The following is an 18,930-nucleotide window of genomic DNA, read 5'->3' on the forward strand; positions in this document are numbered from 1 at the left end:
GAACACGCCACAGGCAGTCTCCATCGACAGGACCAGAAGATCCCTCTGACAAAATAGCTGGAAAGTTCAGGCCTAATCTCCAACATGGTGCTAATGACCCACCATTACCTGCTCCAAAAGACAATAGGTTTCAAACTGGAGCCTCATTAGCTGAATAGTTCAATGTGAAACTACCCTGTCACATGATTGAGAGTTGAGCTGCCTGAATTCCTTTAATGATACAGCTTTCAGATTTTAACATCATTCATTGTTTGACCTCAGAAGAAATGCAAGGCTCCAGGAGAGCAGCCTGTCACTGTCTACCATTTTACCATCTAACAGGTAGCAGCAAAAAGATTTCTTTCCAGGCAATTTGTCTGATCCTCACCTACACTGTGAACATTAGAACTTCTGCATCAATACCTTCAAGATTAGTGAATCTCCGCACACCTTCTTCCATCATGGACGTCCTCACTTTTGAAAAGACTGACCAACCTGCTATAGTTTCAGCCTGCTAACCTCTGAAGGAATACCCCAATGGACATTTGATTCTGGACCCTGGATTCACATGAAATCATGAATCTTATTGTTGTCTTGCCCTGTATCCCTTTCTTTCCCTTATCCCTATTTCATTGTATGAGTGGGGGAGGGGTCATTGCAAAACTGCTTCCTGTGTGTGTGTGTGTGTGAGTGTGTAAAATAAATCAATTTTCTTATTTTACGTTTATTATCGTGAGTTTGCTGTGGAGTTATGAGTGGAAGACTGGATCATGCCAAACTGAAGGGTTGGAGTAAATACACCACCCCTAAAAAAAGGGCAAAATCAGAGATTAAAATCCCCTTCTGTTTATAGATATATTGTAAGAGGAGAAATCCGGGCTGTTTAAATTAATTCACCTCCTGTCTGTAATAACTGTAATGTCTTCAGATTAAATGAATTTTCTTTCCTATATAAAATTGGACCTGAAAGAAATGATTATAATTGATTTTATTTGAAGTCCATGCTGCATAGAATTTTCATTTGGGCACTAAAAATAATGTTACATATTTCCCCTCACTTGTAATTGCCTTGCATTTGGTACTGTACCTCAATTATATAGCAAATATAGTTCCCAGATTGGATAACGTCTAGTTTAGCATTATCACATTTACTATGGCAAATCCACCCAACCATCTGGACTCTGGGAAGAAACTAGAGCACCTGGAGGAAATCCATGCAGACACAGGGAGAATGTGCAGACTCCACACAGGCAGTGACCCAAGCTGGGAATTGAACCCGGGTACCTGGAGCTGTGAGATAGGAGTGTTAACTACTGTGCCACCAGGCCACCCAATAAAAGTGGCCTGAAGAACTGACAACGCAGCAGAAAGTTAGGGGCTCCATTTTGCAGGCTGTTGGGGACAAGGCACATCTTTGGGGCAGTGCTTTCCTGCTTTGTGTAGTTGAAGAGATGAAATTGTGCCTGTGAGTTGGTGCTGGAGTCCAGACTTGATTCCAGGGGATCATCGTTTTTGGGAGAAACCCTGGGAGGTGAGCAGTTATTCGGGCAGTCAGGTCAGAGCAATTTTTGAAGAGAATTCCCGGGCTAGATCTTAGAAAGAGAAGCAGGAAGTTATGCATTCCCTCATAAGGGGGACAGTGTTTTAACAATATTGTGCAACCCACAATAGATACTGACATCTGTATAGGTGCTTGCAAAATCCATGGGATTTTTCTTGGTGGCATCTGCCATTGATGTTGCAGTGCACTGTGATTTACTGTAGTTTCCCTCTTGTTGATTCTAAATGTTAGGATATGAGATGAATATTTTAAATTGTTTTACTTTTTTGATTGTGCATAGTAAAGCTGATTTTATTCATTCAAAATCAGTAGAATCTTGTGTCTTTATTCTCTTAGCAACTAAGTAGGGTCTCAGACTTTGTCTACTTTAAGCAAAACATTATTGGTCCCAAACTGGATCATACTAAAAATTATGGATCTGGTCAAGGATCATTACGCCTCATATTCAAATCAGTGGTTAGGTTGTCTGTTCAGTCCTTGCCTGTATTGTTTATGAGAATACTCCTTCCAGCTCTTTATAGAATGGAATCTACAGTGCAGACGGAGGCCACTGGGCCTGTCAAGTTCTGCACCTTCAACAATTCCGCCCAGGTCCTATCTCTGTAAGTACACATATTTACCTTTCTCATCTCCCTGACACTAAGGGGCAATTTAACATGGCCAATCAACATTACCCGCACATCTTTGGACTGTGGGAGGAAACCGGAGCACCCAGAGGAAACCCATGCCGACACAGGGGGAACATGCAAACTCCACACAGTCACCCAAGGCCAGAATTGGATCCGGGTCCCTGGTGCTATGAGACAACAGAGCTAACCATTGTGCCATCTTTTAAAGAGCTAGTACATATTCTGGAGCAGCTAGTAAGCTCTTTTAGTTCAATTCAGTTTGGTGATTTTTGATGGATAGCATGTATATCCAATGAATCTGAATGCAACAGGGCTAAGGCCTGATTTACAAAGAAATACCCAATTTCTTGTAAGGGCCCTTAAACAGGTATTTGGCCTCATACTAACATACGATAGGGGCCTATTGCTTGTCAGGAGGACATCCTGGACACCTGCAAGAAAGGGTTTGATCCAATTCTGGCTTGGAAATATTTCCTACAGCAATAGGCCACAGGGCACCACACCTTGAGCCTGGCTATTTTGTGCCCATTTTAAGTCTGTGAACCAATTTCTATCCTAATGTTTAATTCAAAGGTATATTCACAAAGGTTCAAATAATGACATTAAACGGAAGAGTGCAGGTTTATTTTCTGAGCATCAATAAATGCAGCACACACTTATGCAGTGATTTGTTAGCTAGAGGTAGTCTTGAATGTCAGATGGCAAGTTTTCCCTGTTGGAAGATAAAAATCAGTTACAGGCAAATGAGCAGGATGGAGTACGCTGGAGAATTACCTGTCATTCTTCAACGTGAGTGGGGATAACTCTGACTAGCTTGCTTCAGAATAAAAATCATCATCACTTAGATACAGCTGGAGTTCTGTCCTCAGTGGGTGAGGTTCCACTTGAATTGTTTGAGGAAGGAAGGAGTAGGAACAAAGCAATGCCCTTTATTGTTCCCTATTCACCTAACTGCTGTTCTGACAATGTCTTCAAACATTTTGTTTGATTATAACCAGGTATGAAGTGTGGTAAGTATAATAGCAGGCTGATAGATTCCCTGCTACCCAGAAACCATATCCTCAATTTAAGATTCAGGTCAGGATTCCTGACTTTCAATTGTGATAGAAACAAAAGCTGGAAGTTTGAGCTTTTGTTGGCAGTGGGAAGAGCATTTACTTAGGCGGGATGTGCTGCCACCTTCCCACCTATACCAGAATTAAGTTGTGGGCAGAGAGGCCCATGGTTGACCTTCCTGCCTAGCCATTAATTGAGGCCCTTAAATTATCAATTAGTGATCACTATTGGGCAGCATCCTGCCACCACAGGCATTAACCCAGCTTCAGATGGGCCTGTCACTGTGCAGTGTGCCCAACTGGTAAAACTGTGAGGCCAGTCTGTCAACTTCAGTGGCAGGGTCCTTCAGTCAAAGGCACTGGACATTGGGAAGTGCGGGAAGGCCCATTGAAAGCCAACCCCTTCCCTTACCCCCAATCCGCCCTGCACACCTCTCCTTGTTTGGATTTGATTTATTATTGTCGCAGTGAAAAGTATTGTTTCTTGCACACAATACAGACAAAAGCATACCATTCATAGAGTACATAGGGGAGAAGGAAAGGAGAGGGTGCTGAATGTAATGTTACAGTCATAGCTGAGTGTAGAGAAAGATCAACTTAATAGATGGTAGGTCCATTCAAAAATCTGATGGCAGCAGGGAAGAAGCTGTTCTTGAGTCAGTTGGCACATTTTCTCAGACTTTTGTACCTTTCTCATGAAGGAAGAAGGTGGAAGAGTGTATGTTCAGAGTGGTTATGCCGGCTGCTTTCCCGAGGTAGTGGAAGTGAAGGGAGTCAATGGATGGGAGGCTGGTTCGCGTGATGGACTGGGCTTCGTTCATAACCCTTGGTAGTTTCTTGCAGTCTTGGTCAGAGCAGGAGCTATACCAAGTTGTGATACAACCAGAAAGGATGTACGTTGTGACACCCCACTCCCACCACCCCTCCCCCCTACCCCCCATAAAACCCATCCCGACATTACTACCCTGTGACCTGGATCTCTCCAAGATCCTGGGATACCCAAGCCTTTCCTCTGGCCATGCCACAGCCTCCCCAGTGGCGCTGCTAAGCACAAGAGATGCCAGCCTCTGATTAGCCAGCAGCCCTCAGCAGGTGAGATTACCATCCCCGGGGGCTGGGTGCTGCGTCGCCACTGTCTGAATGGCACGTGGTTCAGCAGCCCATCCCAAATCCAGGTAGTGTGGGTACATCTCCAGCTGGCAAGCAGCATCTTCCCATCCCGATACTTCAACAAGTTTCTGCCCATTATTTGTGCAAACAATAGCACATCTACAAAACAAACTGATGCTGCCAGCATACTGTGCCTGATGCCAGCACCACCCCAAGCAGACAGCAGATGATGCCACGTGCAATAATTAGCATGAATTATTTTCTGATTTGTTCAGACATGTCAGAATCACTCGACTTCAGGCAAGTTGAAATTCTGATGCGATGTTCTAAATTCATGTTTATGCTTCGACAAATAGATTTGAATGGCTCTGACAGTTCAGACTTGTAACCACAGCATGAAAAGGAAATACATTTTGGTCGGAACATTTCAGTAATGAACACCCTACATTCCTGATTATAGCCGCAGATGTGTGGTAATCAGGCAAAAAAAACAATCCACATCTGCCTTCAGTAATCCCCCCCAGCTCTTTCTCCATCTTCATTTTTTTGTGACAATACACCATTATGAATTATTTACCTATTTCCTCATACTGAATGCAGGTGTGTTTAAAAGCCAAGAGGAATTATACCCTAAACAGATGCAGTTTGTGGCACAGGATGGAATTAAGCTGAGGGACCCTTTGTATTTTGTTGCCATGCTGTTTGACACCTGCAGTAATACAGGCATTCAAAATATCAAAGAGTATTTAATGGTTCCAAAGTTAACAATGTGAAACTGAGTTCATTGTTGCTGCCATTGAAATGCTAAGTTATTTAAAGTGAAGCTTGAAAGCAGACGCTGAAACCAGAACATTCTGAAACACAGATGGCTTCTACACAATGGGAAGAATAAGTGTTTGGAATGTTCAGTGTATATCTTTCCAAAGAATGCACTCTGCGACTTTCTTTTCACAAACCCCAACCAAGAACAATAAACACTGTCACTATTCACCATTCTAACGCACAATAATAGTAGAGGCTGTATGAATATTTCAACATTGAATTGCAACTTTTGCAGGTAAACTGAACATGATGAGAGAAATTCTGCTTAAAAAACCACTGCATTGAGGAAAATGGCAGATCGGGGTGGAGTACAGGTGGGGACAGAGTAGAAAGTCCCTGAGCAGAAGGTAAATTACCATGTAAATTACATTATCTCCCACAAGGAGAGAAGTGTTTGGTGTCCTATTAGTCCTTTTTATATAGGTGGTATACTTTATACTGAAATGACTTCTGACACTCAACCCTGCCTTTGAAATAATAGAAATCTTCTATGTACAAACCCCTCCCCATGACTTATTTAGAATAATTTGTAATTTGATATAATACTAATAATTTCATTTTTACATTCACACAAAAAATCCATAAAATCCACCAGAACACTTGCCTTCAGTTAACATGAAGTGTCACACTTCAATGTAAAACTAATGAAAGCATGGAAATAATCGACTCATCGTCAAATGCTAAGTGGCGGTTTCAAGGTCACCTCAAATGTAGGCCTAAAAGGTAAAAGTGTATCTTTGAACATTTTTGTATCAGGACAACAACAAGTATGTGCTCCATTTTGGTTAAAGAATCTTAGAATCACGTGTGAAATGTATTCCTTTCCCTTTTAGTTTTGACTTTTCCAAGATATGCATGATCTCATTCAGTTGGAAAGTTTAATGTTAGAAGAAAGTAGCACCTGACCAAATACTGCATCAAGGAGTCCAGGAAAAGTGGAATTAATCTGTGATGTGACCAAAACCAGTGTATTTAGCCCGAGCCCCAAAGTCCTCTCCCTCATTGTCAATTCTAACCCCCTCCTTGGCGACTATTTTCGGCTGAACCAGACGCTTTGGCAGCCTTGTAGCCCAATTTGACACTAAAAACACCAACTTTCACTCGCATAATATCATCCATCGATGCCAGTGCCCCAGCCCATCTGTTGTAGAATTGCTCTTCCAGGATTTTGTTACAACGATTCCAATATGTCTCCTGGCTGACCTTCCATCTTTCAAGCACATTCCTTAAGCACAGTCAAAACTCTGCTGCTGTATGCTAACCACACTAAGCCCGCTGTGTTATCTGGGTACACTGGGTTTCAGGTCACCAACACTTCAATTTTAAAATTTCTCAAATGATGTCCAAAGATGTGCAGGTTAGGTTGATTGACCATGCTAAATTGCATTTAGTGTTGGAGGATTAGCGGGGTAGATGTGATGGGTTGTTGTCGGTGCAGGCTCAATGGGCTGAATGGCCTCCTTCTGCGCCGTAAGATTCAATGATTCTATGATTCATCTACATGCACAAATAACATAATATATCCCCCCACGCCCCCCGCAGTGATTCAATGCTAACTTTTCTCTGATTGTATTCCAGTGAAGCATCTTGAAATGTTTTACTATGTTAACATGGAAATCTAAGATACTGTCTTTATTGAACTCAACAGGGTTTAAAGAGAAATGATCCAGTAGCTGGTATTGTACATAACACAGAAGAAGATGATATGGATATCAGAAGCCGGTCACCAAGTGCCAGAACATCAGTGTAGAAGGTTTTAATGGATACATCCTTGACGCAGTGATAAAATGAGAAACAGACACAGAATTGTCACGGTGTAGAAGGAGGCCATTTGGTCCATCATATCTACACTGGCTCTCCTAGTACCATTTCCTCACCTTTTCCCCATAACCCTGCCCATTCTTCCTTTTCAGGTAACAGCTTAATTTCCTTTTGAAAGCTTCGATTGAACCTGCATCCACCACACTCTCAGACAGTTCCTTCGAAACCCTGACCACACACTATGTAAAATGTTTCTCCTCATATAACTGTTGCTTCTTTCTCTAATTTCTTTAACTCTATTCGCTCTTGTACTCGATCCTTACATGAATTGAAAAAAAGTGTCCCCCTATCTACTCTGTCCAAACCCCTCATAATTTTGAATAACTCTATCAAATTTACTCTCAACCTTCTTTGCTCTAAGGAAAACAGTACTAATTTACCTAACCTATCTTCGTCACCATCACTGGCATCATTCTCGTGAATCTTGTCTGCATGCTCTCAAATGCCTTCTCATCTTTCCTAAAGTGCAGTGTCCATAATTGGGCACAATGCTCTAGCTGAGAACAAATTAGTGACCTGTACAAATTCAACATCACCTCCTTGTTCTTGTATTATTTGCCTCTTTCAATAAAGCCCAGGATGCTGTAAGCTTTATTAACTGCCCTCTCAACCTATTCAACCACCTTCAATAACTTGTGCACATATACACCCAGTTCCTGTGCCCCAGCCTTTGAATTGCACCTTTTGGGGAGGTCTTTCCACCCCCCCACCCTCCCCCATCCTCCCACCCTCCCACCTCACCCATGGTGTGTTTTGCAGTGGTCCACCAACAGGGTCTTCTGTTCCCGCCATGTCAACAGGTTTTCCCATTGTTCACACTCTCTGCCGTTGGGGAACCTGTGGTGAGTGTGTGTGTGGGGTGGGGGGGGGGGGTCGCTGTTAACTGGACCACAAGATCCCACTGGTGTGAACTGCTGGAAAATTCTGGCTTTTACTTTATATTGCTCTTCCACCAAAATCCTGGAAGTCTATCCCTAACAGCAGTGTGGGTGTATCTACACCACAGGGACTGCAACAATTTGAGAAGGCAACTCACCACCACCTTCTCAAGGACAACTAGGGATTGGCAATAAATGCTGGCCAACACAACAAAGCCCACATCCCTCGAATGGATTAGAAAATGTCAGATTGCGGTTGCTGACTGAGAGATTATGTCCAATTGTAACACACTCTACTTTTCCTATTTCATTTCTCAGGGCCAGATGCAACAATGCTTCCTACCTTGTTGGACCGGAGACATGTTAATTGAGAAAGTTCTGGGCACAAGTCACAAATTCCTCCACTTTCGTATCTTTTGTACAATATTGATTCCTGCCCATGTTCAGATAATTGAAGTCCCCTAATATATTTTTCTTATGTCATTGAAATTTGCTGACACATTGCTCACCACTTTCTCACATTTATAAAAAACTTTGCAACAATTTGACAACTTTTGCAAATCAGCTGAGATAGATTCAGTTCACCGTTTACCTAGTATATGCTTTCTTTTTGAACTGTAACATTGGGCCATAACCCATTGGGCCAATCTGCATATTGGCGGAATTCCTTGGGGGTGGAAGTGGTGGGGAACACCATTGGAGGACGTTGTGATGGAGTGCTATTCCGGTTCCCGTGCTCACTAGCACATGGCTCTGGGAGAAATCCTGAGATTACTATATCTGATTTTAATTTTTTTTTTCCCCAGTTTCTGAAACTCTGCCACTTTAACGCTTTTACCAGCAATGTCATTGGTTCCAACATGGATAGTAACTGATCCCATTCCCTTGCACCCTTGGATAATATCCTTTACCTTGATATTAGGATAACAACGTGCCATTCGAGAATTATGTTTGCACTTCTAAACCTGCCTGTGCAGGCCCCTGACTATCAGTCTTCAGATTCTCCATCAATGATCTGCCATACAGACAGTGTGAGGCTGTTTGCTGATGGTTCTAACAGGATTCAATTCTTCATCAGATCCTCCAATAATGAATCTGCCCATGTCATCATACAAAAAGATCTACATGCAGAGCTTATAATGCGGGTTCAAATTCCACCAGGGCAGATGGCAGAATTTGATTTCAGTAAAAAATATCTGGAATTAAGAATCTACCGATGACCATGAAACCATTGTCAATTGTCGGAAAAACCCAACTGGTTCACTAATGAAACCTATCACCCTTACCTGGTCTGGTCTACCAGTGATTCCAGACCCACAGCAATGTGGTTGATTCTCAATTGCCCTCTGAACAAGGTCAGCTAGGGATGGACAATAAATGCTGGCCAGCCAGTGACACCCATGTCTTACAAATGAATAATAAAAAATAGTTTGGACTGTAGTAGGTAATAGTTACATCACATGGGTGTTTGGAATTGTAACCTTGAAGAGAAGGTCCAATAATTTCCTCTTGATTGTCACTAGCAAAAGCAATGTCAATAGCTCCACCATTAACTTCTCGGGGACAACACTGTTCAGATGCTGAATCAAACCAGCAATATTTGCACCATAATACTCTGCCCAACAGGAAAAACACTTTGGATAAGTATTCATATTTCCCAGTTCTTACTGGTGTTCCATTTTAAAATATACATGACCAGTTCGGACCAGTATTCTTATTTCCTCATTTTTTCTTTCTGGGTGTGATGAGTGGACCACCTTCTGGATCTGAATTAGATGTATAATGGAATGCTCACCATCCACTTGAACGGGTGCATCTATAACAACACTCAAGAAAATCGTCATCATCCAGGAAAGAGTCGTTCACTTGATAAGGGGCCAAAACAGTACCTCAACACCTCCTGTCTCCACAATTAGTACACTGTGACCCCAATGTGTACGATCATCTGGATGTACTACAATGCACCATAGTTACTTCAACAGAACATTCATTCCCTGTTACCTTGACCAATGTATAGGACAAAAGTAGTATTGTAATTGGGATATCAGCACCTCCAAGGTATATTCTTAGTTGTACGCCATTCAGACTGGAGCGTATGTTGCAATGCCTCTACTTTCATTGAGTCAATACCCTAGGATTTATCCTCAAACCCCATTTTGGAGTGCCATTATCAAAGAGGTATTGCAATTAAAGGAGAAATGTTTTTCATGGCAACTAGGGGCGTGAAATCAATGCAACCATGCCCTCATTGCATACAACATGAAAACAAATAAGAAAAAATAGAACAAACAATGAATCAAAAATGTTCAAACCTGAATCAGTAAAGTATTAAAATTATAAATTCTGCTGTTAACCCAGTAAAATGTGGAAATGATAGTTAATGAATCATTTCATGACAAAACATAGTAATGATCAGTAATCTAATGTAACTGATTAGGGTGATAAAATTATAATTTTAAAAATGAATTAATAAGTGAGTGCAGTTCAGTTGATATATAAATTAAAATTCATATTTATGAACTGGAAATTTTTAAATAATCTTAAATTGCTGAACCAAAAATATTTATGAATTAAACATCTAAAAATTGAGCTTCACCTTACAATTGATTAGATTGCTAAATATTCATTAATTGAAAGGATGTTCAACAGAGGGCAATGGAAAGTGGGAATGGGGAGTCTCACATAAAAGGTGGCTTCTCAGGACTGAATGTTAGGAATGGGTTAACCATCACCTTCCACTTAAATTTTAAATTAGATGTTAACCATTTAATGTAAGTCAAGATCAAGTGTAGTATTGACATGCTGCAAGTCATTAGGTTACATTTCAGCTTCATTTGAAGCAATTTTTAAAGCGGCATCTCGGCCTTTTGGCTAAGATGCAAATGAGATCAAGCCTTGGAGGAGGAGCTATACCTATTCCAATCAGCTTGGATCATGTAGATCAAGCCCAAGACAGGAGGTGAGAGCCCTGTCTTGTCCGCTTGGATCAGGAATATCCCAACTTGTTGGGACTCAGAATTGGCTTTAATTTGACTTGATTGGATTGGAATAAAGTAAACAAAAGAAAAGTCACTGAGATAAATAACCTTTCATGCTCATTGGGCACCACAGGGAATGGAATGTGTTATCAACCCTTTTAGTCACATTTTGATTTAATATTTTAAGTTTCCTTTCTACTTTGTTTTTTATTTGGGCGGTTCCCTTCCTTTTGGGGGCTCCCCCTTTTAATTTGTCCCTCAGTTGATTTGATTTAGTTGAATTGCTTAGCCAAAAAGACCACTGGGATATATAAAGTGGTACAGGCAGCACTGAGTGTTGTAGAAGAATTGTACGTGGAGTTGAATCAATGAAGTAAATGTAGTTTATGAAGAAGCAGAACTCAGGTCTCCTTTCCTGAACTGCAACAGAGGCTCAAACACTGGAAGAGTGGCTGGAATGTCCTGGAGGCTCACTTTTGGTAAGTAAGGCTGAATATCAAGCCAAGAGAAATGAATCTGTATAAAACAAAAAGAGCTTTGAAACAAATTTTGAAAAGTTGAGGAAAAACCAAAAGGCAGATGATTTAAAAAAATATATAAAAACATGTTTTTATAAGGCCAGATGGATAGAAGATAGAGTTCTGGAGCTCTAACCTGGAAAAGTTTGATTGCTGAATCCAAAGTCTTTTAAAGTAAGGTGCAAATACTGAAAAAAAGGAAGAAAATGGTGAGGAAATGTTCTAACTTAACTGGTTTCTGCAAAATTAGACCAAATTCATTAGGTTTTTCATGGAAGATTGGTCTTAGAATGAATATGAGGGTATAGGACTGGAGGCTAAAAGCCTGGAGTAGCTTAGGAGCAGCAGTACGTTCTTTCTTGAAAGTTGAGCTATGGTGTCCTTTGCATGGTCTGCCCCTGCTGGATAAGATTCCCATAGCAGGCAGGATGGGAATATTCCACCCAATGTTTCTGGTTGATGAACTGTTTCATATGGGAAGGAACAGGTTTAATGGGGGTAGGAATAAGCTGAAGCAATTGGTCTACCGGGGCAATCCTGTTTGTGGATCTTAGGAAGAAGGTAGAAGCAGACAGAAGTTAGGAGCTGTGGAGGGAAATTCTTCTGAAGAGATGAGGTCAGTGACAGTTCTGGAAACAATGGCTTGATGTCTGGTGCTGGGGTTTTAGTGCAGGAAGAAGTAGAGGCAATGAATTCACCATTCTTGTCAATAGATTTGAGAACAAAATCAAGGTTGAACTTTAGTTTGCAGTGCAGCAAGCTCAGAGGGAGAATTCTCTGGTTGTTTACTTTGGAGGGAACTTCTGGTTCTGCCAACAGGTTTCAGGCTGCAGGCTTCCTTACGGCATGAGGTGCAGTCAATGCGAAATCCCACTGGCAGTGACGGGACAAGAAGATCAGTGTACCGAATTGATTATCCTGTATCACTGTTGTTTTTTTTAACAAACACATATTTTGAACTCTGTAGGATTTTGAGCTTTGAACATGATTCTTCATGTCTACATCAAAGCAAAGGAAAAAATTACAAATTACCTCAACCCCATGATACATCAAGAAGATTAAGCTAAGGACTCTGCAGAAAACAGTGGACTGATGCTGTGAAAAAAATCCTGAAGTTTTCATTGGGCTGGAATCAAAAGCTAATTAAATCGAGTGCAGGATGGAGATATTAAACCAAGCAACATGAGTCCCCATCAAGTGGATTCAGTTAAAATTACTCACTTTTGGCCGAAGGGTTATTACTTAACCATTAAATGTAGGTTCAATATTGTCGGGGGGGGGGGGGAATAACTAAGTGTTGCCAAGGTTTTATGACTTAATTATGTAAAAATCCCTGTTTGTGGATCTTAGGAAGAAGGTAGAAACTGACAGTTTGAGGTTAGGAGCTGTGGAGGGAAATTCTCCTGAAGAGATGAGGTCAATGACAATTCTGGGAACAATGGCTTGATGACGGTGTTGGGGTTTTAGTGCAGGAGGAAGTAGAGGCCACACATTCACCATTTTCCTGGTCTGATATTCAGCCTTATTTGCTGAAAATGAGCCTCTGGGCCATTCCTGCCACACCTCCAAGTGTCTGAGCCTCTCAGTTGCAGTTCAGTAAAGGAGACGCAAGTTCTGCTTCTTCATAAACAACCTTTATTTCTTTGATACAACTCTGCATGCAATTCTTTGCAACACTCAGTGCCACCAGTAGCTTTTTTTGTACATCCCAGTCTCAGTACGTTTAAGATCCGTCACTTATTCTGAACCTTTTTCTTTTTTTTAAATGACCTATTTAATCCTTACAATGGAGTGAAAATGTTAGTGTTCTCTGCATTTTTAACTTCCTCAAGTGAAGGCAGTTTTTCTCAGGTGTATTCCAGCTCCACAATGGGAGTAAACCTTAGAGTCAATGGACAAATAAAATGGTTTATTCTTTCCTGACAAAACACATATTACTGTTCAATGGAAAGTTTTTTTTTAAATGAGGATCAAGCCAAGACTTGACAGTGTTTGATTGAAACTCTGTACATAAAATGGTTGGCCTTTCCTTTTATTATGCTTGATACATGCAATAAATCAGCAAACAGTCAAAACGCTCCCTTTCAATTTACATTTCGGCTGACAGCCCTGAATGACAGGATCATCTCTTGAAAGAGCAATGGCAACTTTTGTTCATCAGGGCACATTTTTATGATGTTGACTGACAACGAACAGCAATAGGCTGACAGGTTAATGTAGGCCAAATCAAAGTCAACAAAACTAAAGCAAATTAAACTTACTTACGAAGATTGAGATATTAATGTTATTGCTGCAACATTTTCTATCTTTTGAGCAATTCCTGCAAAGGAGTATGAGGATTTTATTTTAACTCTTGAACTGGCCTGTGTAAATATTTATTCAGCCTTTAAAATATAAAAGTCTATTTGCCTGTTTGTTTCAAGTTGTAATGTACAATTTACGACATGATAGATTCTCCTGAAGGGAAAGAACCACAAGCGGGAAGTTCCATGAAAGGAAACCTCTTAGAAAATAATATCCCTAGGCTCTGTGAAAGTAATAAAGTGAAATTTCAACCCTTTAGACTCGCATTACTATCCACAGTTTGCATACAGTATGATTTTTTTGACACTAAACAATATTGATCTATCCAACCACTTGAAGTTCTTTAGGCTTTTATTTTTATTCATTGGACTTGGCCCCAAGTAGATGTAAGCAACAAGTTAACAATAAAGTTTACTATGGTTTCCACTCCAACTTTGCTGACCAGTGCTCACACTACAGGTGGAGTTTTCCAACCGCACTCACCCAAGACCGGAAAATCCTGTCTGAGGTCGACAGACCTTGACATAGCCCTGTCTCACCTGTGATTCCCGTGGCAGGTGGGACAGGAATCCGTCCTACAATTCTCATTTGAACCTCTCATTAACATAGGCCGGAATATAAAAGAAAAAATAAACCAACCAGCTTGGAGGTTAACATGCCATATTCCTCCACCAAGTTCCTCTTTATATATGAAAAGCTGGATGCCATTAAACATGTGAAAACCATGTTCAAGATTTAAAGATTCTGCAGACTTTAGCAAGCTTAATCATATTCATTGTGATACTGAGTGCATTTAAATTGAAGATTGGCAAATTTTTGGAAACTAAGGGAATCAACATGGTTAAGGCCGAACAATGGGGATGAGGCAGAAGGTGAGTCCTGGTCTTATGGAATGATGGAGCTGGCTCGAAAAGCCTAGGGTCAACTCTTTCTCTGACTTTTTATGTTCTTGTGAGGTCATAGTAACATAGTGTTGAGAATTAACCAGACAATGCACCGTGAGTACCCCATCTTCCAAGCTTTGTTACTTGCATGCAAGGAGACCAAGCACAGTGAGTCTCACGATGATGTTCTAACAAAGTTCCGCAAAACAATGTCATTTATAGCACCTTTTAGTCAATGAGAGAGAACATGCCAATTAAAGCACCAATAACCTTACAGCTTGGTGTGTACTTTCAAGCAATTGAATTCAGCATCATTTCAATTCTCCATTCGAATCATTATACACGCAGCTGTGCAGAATCTTGGACATTTTTAGCAGACAATGTTCAGTAAACATCCTTATTTTCTTTAAACACAATCAGCAATTACAGCATTCCGTGGTTTCTCAAGGACCCATGCTGTGAAACAGACTTAGACCGATCGCCTGCTGTTGGCTGGTTCCAACTTCCACAATAGGAACATAGAGACATAGGAATTAAGAGCGAGAGTAGGCAATTCATTTCTTTGAGCTCACTCTGCCATTCTATATGATCATGGCTGATCTCCATCTGATACTAACTCCACTTCCCTGTCTTTTCCCCATAGCCCTTTATCCCACTTTTGATCAAATATTTATCTATTTCTTGAATCCATTGATTGACTCTACATCCACCACACTCTGGGACCATGAGTTTCATAGATTCACAACTCCCTGTGAGAAGCAGCTGCTCCTTAACTCTATCTTGAACTTCCTGCCCTCTGATTCTACAACTATGACCTCTTGTCTCAGGCTGTACAAGAAGGTGGAACATTCGGTTAACATTTACCTTATCAATCCAGTTGAGTATTTTGTATACCTCAATCAAATCCCCCCCTTATTCTTCTGTACTCAAGCGAGTACAAACCCAAGCTATTCAGCCACTCCTCATACAACAGCCCCTTCATAAAAATATATTGGAAGGGGAGGCAACAGCCTAGTGGTATTGTCATTAGACTATTAATCCAGAAACTCAGTTGATGATCTGGGGAACTGGATTCAAATCCCACCACGACAGATGGTGGAATTTGAATTCATTTAAGAAAATCTGGAATTAAGAATTTACTGATGACCATGAAACCATTGTCAATTGTCGGAGAAACCGATCTGGTTCACTAATGTCCTTTAGGGAAGAAAATCTGCCATCATTACCTGGTCTGACCTACATGTGACTCCAGACCTATAGCAATGTGGTTGACCTTGGGCAACTAGGGGTGGCCAGCCAGCAATGCCCATCTCTCACGAATGAGGAAAAAAAACTTAGAAACCACAGTGAAGAGACATTTCAGAATATGACCATAAAATGCCAGAAATATGACTTTGGTCCTGCAGCACCTAACATTTTAGTTTAGATTTTCTGCCTGTTCAGAACTGGCATTGATGGAAAAAGCTTGTGATCTCTGGTCTTTTGCATAAGGGAGGCACAAAACTATTTAATGAGCAGCAGAGTATATTGCCAGGAGCTTTGCTGAATTGTTGTAAAAGATTGAGGAAAATTGGCAGAGTGCAAGGAACTAATGCGCTAATTTCTTCAATCTTTCATGCAGAAAATTGGCATTATGCCTGTTTAACTAAATTGTACACGTCACACAGACAGCTTTCCCATTACGGATGATGAGTCAGAGTTTACAATACTGTAGGAGGGGAGGATTCTCAAATTGGGGGAACATTAACCTCCCTGGTGAAAGAATCGGGATAGAAATTTACAAATTTCCACACAGATGGTATAACATTTTTCATTGCTTCCAAAAAAAAGTGATTTTTTTTCTAGTCCAATGCAGGTAGATTGTTAATTAAGTATGACAACGGCAGAAATACATCTTGGTAAGTTATGTGGACATGTTATTTTAAGGTGAAGATACAGGGAGAATTTTCCCATCCCACCCACCATGGGGGCTGACCATACAAAGATCTGTTGATCTCAGGTGGGATTTTCTGGTTTTGAGGTGGCACAGCCGGAAAATCCCACCCATTATGTTTCCTCACAATGCTCTTCAAGGAAAATCTGGCCATTTAGTAGCTGGACAAGAAAGATAATTAGTTCTGATGTTGGATAATTTTATCTTACATTAGAACTTATCTGCAGTACGTCAATCCCATTCTTTAATCAAGTTACTATGCAAGCTCCTTTCTGAATATTACTGCTGCCATTGACCACACATGATTCTATGCTCCTGTTATTTCTGCTTATCCTCATGTGATGAAGTTGGCAGAGTCAGAATGAAACACAAAATCAGAAAAATTAACATTCCAGTGTAGTTATATTGAAGTTAGTCAATGGCAGCAGCCATTTCTCTAAACTGAGGAACAGCAGGGTGGCATATTGGTTAGCACCATTGCCACACAAGGGAGGAATATTCCATCATTCAGGTAGCAAGAAGACGTTGGCAGAGGTGATAGAGCAAGTCAGTGCCGTTGTATGACACACAGGATATGGAGATCCTGAGGATCCTGGAGATCATTACACTTCTGAAACTGACAGCAACTTCTGAAGTCTGTACACACAGTTAAATATGGAAATTCAGACGATGCTGTCAGTAATTTTATGCTTCACCAGAGGGTGCACTGTTCGGGTCCCCCTAGAATGCAGTCAATTAGAAATCATTGAACTGACTCAATTTTGCCCTTTTGCACTATTAATCTTGATATAGATAAATTTCCAGCTTGTGAAATAAGCTGTAAGTGGGTTTTTAAAAGTGAACTTCATTCATGTTTATAGTGGATCAGTCTCACTCACTGCCCTGAAAGGTTAATGTTATATTTGTTGAATGATCCAATTTATGCATCATTGTATCAATTTTACCAATTCTATCTTTAAAAGCTTGCTTATGGTATTTTAGCTTTTACCTTAATCCAATATGTATTTGTCAGTCATTTACTTCGCTGTCTGTAAAATTAAATTGATGGTGTGCAATGGTTTGCTGTGTCAGGAAACACAGCTGGCTTAACTAATTGCTATTTATATTTGTGAGTATAAGAAACAAGGTATAGCTTTTAGTACATTTAATTCTGTGTCTGTGGATAAGAAAGGGTTAAAACTTTAGTTAGCTTCATGTTAAACAAAGGTAACTGCATGTCCATGGGTTTTTGGTGACTTTGAGCTGTGTTCGCATTGCAATTAAAGATTTATAATGTGAAAATAATCAGGGTTTAAAGGAAACTAGGCTGTTGCTGAGCAATCAAGGGCCACCCTAGGTTAGAAGAAACTTTTGGGTTTAATTTTAAGCCAGATACAGTAGAAGTTGGGCAGGACTAGTGAGCTACAGGGGACAAACATCCCATAAGAACAAAAAGTCCAGAAACTAGGGAGTTGGGACAAAAGGAATGTTTCAGGAAAACAGTTAAGTTAGAAGAACAAAGAAGAAGAAGTTGAGCAGAATCCTGTTGAGTGAAGTTGAAGTTTAAAAAGTAGAAAAAGTGCTCTGAGCTATAAAGACAGTTACAAGAGCCAGATTTAAAGTGAGAAGTCAGATATTCGTGGTAAATCAAAAGTTTTGATAGCATCTTACTACAGCCTGTGAAGCAGTGGTGTTCTGTTTGTATGGCCGGGTACCTAAAAGATTATATGAAAGTTCGAATGCCCTTGGCAATCCAATGCAGAGGAACACCGAAAGGGGATGTTGAAATCCTGGAAGTGGATCCTTGGTGAAGACATTTGAGAGAAAGCATTGCTTTAGGGAAGATTCTAAGGCACATTTTTTCAAAAGTGACTGTACCTGAAGAAGGAGCAGCACTCCTAAAGCTTGTGATTTCAAATAAGCCTATTACACTATAACCCTATGTTGTGTAACTTCTCTTCTGGTCCACCCCAGTCCAACACACCATCTCCATGTCATGGCCTATTTCAAGAGTGGAGTTTAGAAACACTTATGTAGAAGTCAGAGTTCCAGTGAGACTAGTTGACTCAGAGTGACAATCACCTAAGGGAATTGGATGAGAAATCAATGGAATCCATAATGGATGACATCTGCCATTTGGCTTCAGAGAGTAGGGTGTCTGACCACATTTCGCCAATTAGTTTACATGGATTGTGTACTTAACAAGAGCATTAGAATTTAAGATATTTTGTAATTTCTGTAATCCTTATCAATCTGTACATATCTGTAATTGCAGAATGGGAGTGAAGGCATAGTGTACTGTAGTTAATATTTTCTTGATTAATAAATGTTATTTTTGTTAAAAGTTAATCAGCAGTCCTGGGACTCTGTTTTTCCATGTCTCTAAACAAAAAATAAAAGCCATGGTTTATTGGGCCAGGGTTTCATTCTGAGACTTCACAGTCCATTGTTATCACGTCCATGTATTCAAACGCACTCA

This window comes from Carcharhinus amblyrhynchos, chromosome 6, assembly GCF_965287045.1.
Source record: "Carcharhinus amblyrhynchos chromosome 6, sCarAmb.v2.hapA, whole genome shotgun sequence".
Taxonomy (NCBI): Eukaryota; Metazoa; Chordata; class Chondrichthyes; order Carcharhiniformes; family Carcharhinidae; genus Carcharhinus; species Carcharhinus amblyrhynchos.